The sequence below is a fragment of the Pinus tabuliformis genome, chromosome J, assembly GCF_031772625.1.
Source record: "Pinus tabuliformis cultivar Carrire ecotype Pingquan chromosome J, CPIR1, whole genome shotgun sequence".
Taxonomy (NCBI): domain Eukaryota; kingdom Viridiplantae; phylum Streptophyta; class Pinopsida; order Pinales; family Pinaceae; genus Pinus; species Pinus tabuliformis.
In genome coordinates, this window is record NC_142295.1 from 408,209,635 (window position 1) to 408,213,399 (window position 3,765).

At 35.5% G+C, this 3,765-nt stretch overlaps 1 long non-coding RNA gene across 1 annotated transcript; it reads right to left on the reverse strand.

Annotated features, from left to right (window-relative positions):
- Positions 1–2,059: 2,059 nt before the first annotated feature.
- Positions 2,060–3,314, reverse strand: LOC149227556 (uncharacterized). The gene is made up of 2 exons (XR_016247148.1): positions 2,946–3,314; positions 2,060–2,641 (listed from the first exon to the last, which is right to left on the reverse strand). It is a non-coding gene; the product is annotated as an uncharacterized LOC149227556 (long non-coding RNA).
- Between the last annotated feature and the right edge of the window lie 451 nt (positions 3,315–3,765).

The window sequence follows — 3,765 nt, forward strand, 5'->3', positions numbered from 1 at the left end:
TTTACTTATGTGTACTGGTTTTCATTGAAGTTGAATGGGTTAGGTGGGTAATGTTTTTATTTCAATAGTTATTTCTGCTTAATGTTGCACGTGGCCCTTGCAAATTAGTCTACTAGGAAATGATTACAAGCTGCAACTACATGTCATCCTTAATTGTTTGTAATCCACAAGAAAATTCACCCTTGCATGTGGAAAGGAAAGGTATGTTGCAAGCTATTGACTTATTTTGCTACTGACGTGAACTGTTTTTCATTGAACCTGAATGTTAGTGTCAGGTGTGCATATGAGCACTGCAGTGTTGCCAAACTTTAAGGCACCAAATGTAGCTAGGCTGTGAGGACTTGCTAAACAAATTTGTTGTTTCAGGTCATATATTATTGTAGAAACGATGGGAATGTTATGGCTTTTTATCTCCATGGCCTGAATGTTGGCTGTCGTTTCTAGAAAATATAGAAAGACAATGAAACTGTATGCTGCCCCATATAGGGACTATCTATTTTTCAGGAACATAACGATCACATGCTTTAGTAAATGCCCTCTGCCAATTTCAATCTTGAAATTTGAAAGTCTTCTAATTTCAAGCCTCCACACTTCAAACATGTTTCTAATTTTGAACACAATATGGCAGGAACATAACGATCACATGCTTTAGTAAATGCCCTCTGCCAATTTCAATCTTGAAATTTGAAAGTCTTCTAATTTCAAGCCTCCACACTTAAAACATGTTTCTAAATTTTGAACACAATATGGCCTTTTTAGAATATATGGTTAATGTTGTCTGTAATATATGAATTTTATTATATATGTTTTAAAAAAAAATTGATTACAAAGCTTTTCAAATTTATGTTATTGTATTTGAAATATTTTGGATCATATTATTTCTCCAATTTAACGCTGAATCCTTTCTAAAGAGTTTTTTCAGCACCCTATCTTCTATTACAGGTCTTTTGACTGAAATTTTCGCTGAACTTCATGGTGACTGAACTTGAGCTAAATGACTTACATTAGATGATGTCAAGAGTTCTAATTTCAGATTTTAATTCGAGGTGCCCAATGCAAGCTAGAATCTTTGAATAACTTCTGTGGCTGATAATAATCATCTTGTTTTGCCTACCCATAGTTATAATGTTTTATGTATATGCTGCTCTGCGTTCAGTATTATATCTTCTCTCTAATGTTCTAGGTTTTTATAGGGATAGCCACAAGTTCATCCATTTAACTGTTTCCGGATGATCATTTAGCTTAGTTTAAATTTCATTATTCAAATTCAGTTCCACAACAATGTAAACTACAATTGTATATCTAGCAAGGACTGTCATTATTAACCTTTATTTTAATAACATTGACATGCCATATTAATGTGCATAATACCATTATGCATTCCAATTTGTTTCTGTTTGAACAGTGACCTCTAGCTAGTCTTCTACCTGCTATGCACTGAACAGAGTTCTAATTCTTTTACATATGCCTTGTCTTATAAAATGTTAATTGAATATGTGACTTTTATTTTTGAAATTAAGGAATTTTTTGCGTTGTGACTTGATAGGAGTCATCTCGAACCCATGTCCCTATGAACAGATCACATGTCGTTGCACTTGTTTCGAGATTGAGGGGACACTGTCAATCATCTCTGCAGCTATTTCTCCATGTGGAGTATCTTCAACGCTTGACACAGTTTCCATAACGTTTCCTCTTATGTCCTCATCATTAACATTGGTATTAGGCATATCCATATTTTCGTCTAAAGTAGAGTAGGCATATCCATATTTTCGTCTAAAGTAGAGTAGGCATATCCATTTTTTACTGCAAGTAGGAGGCCTGCAATACTGCTGAATATAAGTATGAAGCTGAAAGAAGAGGCCATGACCCAAATGGTCTCTTAAATCCACAACGGCAGGCAAAAACTACACCTTTTTTGTTCATGCCAAAATTGCCAACAACTACTTTTCTACTTGAATAATGCCCAAATTTAGTCTAACCACCTTTGCCATGTCAATGATGTTCATGGAAGATGAGACAAACAAGCATTAAAAACAACCAGAAAACATACCGAAATTCATGTTGATCTTCGCATCAACGCCACAATCGTGCATATCAGTAACAGCTATAGGGATGTCCTTATTGTAGGCAGCACAGAGATTACATTGAAAACATAAATTCTATTGTTGTAAAAAATGCTCCAAAACAATAGAAGAGAAACAGAAGACGCGTGAGAGTCTACAAAAATAACTGAAACTCGTTACCATCGCTAATAAAACCTCTGTCATCAGTAACCCTCTTCAAAGCAGAAAAATCGAAGTCTACCCTCTTCCGGGACCTTAGAGGTTTGCTTTTGCTTTTCACAGATATATATAGTTGTTCATGGAAACAAGATCAAAAGGAAGTCTTAAACGACAAAGTAAGAGGGACTTTGTAAACCCTCCTTATAACATTAAGAGATTTCTGTAAGCTCTCCAACATATCGAGCATAAAAAATCTGCAACAAAATGTCTAGGGCTTCATCAATGATCAATGCTTCAAAGTTATAAACGACTCTATGTAGAAGAATTATAAAAGAGCTAAATTACAGATGCAGGGTTTTTAGAACTCTCAAAGATGAAGGTGCAAATATTGTTAAATCCACTGGTAAGAATTCCTCAACCTGCAAAGAACACAACAATGATGAGAAAATGAAATTGCAAAAATAAATTGAGAGTAATTATCAAATGCCAAAGAAGAGGGGAATGGAGCAAATCAAAGGTCTGATTCCCTCAAAGAAAAACACTGCAACCCCATTTGCAAATGGTAAGGCCTTCGGACATTTCAATGCGCAAAAAACTGAACCCTTCTTTTTCCAGCTCATAATTCAGAAAAATACTCAACTTCTTCCATTTTAATACACAAAATCTTCCATTTTAATACACAAAATCAAGACATATAACAGATGAACACGATATAGCCCTAACCTGTTGATTCGAAATCCACGAGTCTTCCAGATCGATGGTAGTCTTCCACTGAAATTATAAGTTCAAATCAATGTTTGAAGCCGCGTGAGAGTCTACAAAAATAACTGGAAGTCGTTACCATCGCTAATAAAACCGCTGTCATCAGTAACCCTCTTCAAAGCAGAAAAATCGAAGCTGAGACATACAGAGTTGTCTCCGACGGCAGTGGTAGGCGGAGAAAATCGCGAACAAATCTCCGAACGCAGAACAGGCAGGCGGAGAAAACCGCGAACAAATCTCCGAACGCAAAACAGGCAGAGCAGAAAACGGACAGCATGACAAGTAATTGAAGAAGACGCTGAATTCGCTGAACGGCATAGATGCCAGGTGTCAACATCAGAAAGAAAAGGACGACGAAAGTCCCTTTCAAAGGAAGGCCTATCGGCCTAAAAATAATATATGGATATTGGATGAAAAATGTTCCACCAAAAGTAAGGGATTTGATGCGGTGAAGAATAAAGTAAAATTAGTATGAAGAACATCAAAAACACATCTTGGACACCACTCAAATAGAATTTCAATAAGTTCATAGAAGATAATCGTGGAATTAATGTCTCAATTAGTAATTTTGTGTAATAAAAACCATGGTTTACGAAAAGTATTTCGGTAGAAATCACATAACAAAATTTTTTGGTCGTTTCGAACCAACCAGTGTGGTTCATCATTAGGACCAGATGAAGAGGTAGACCATATCAACGGTTTAAATAGAAAGCAATGTAGAGAACACAACTTCAAATAACGGATATTTTTGGAAAAAAAACATTTAAATTATGATATTAAC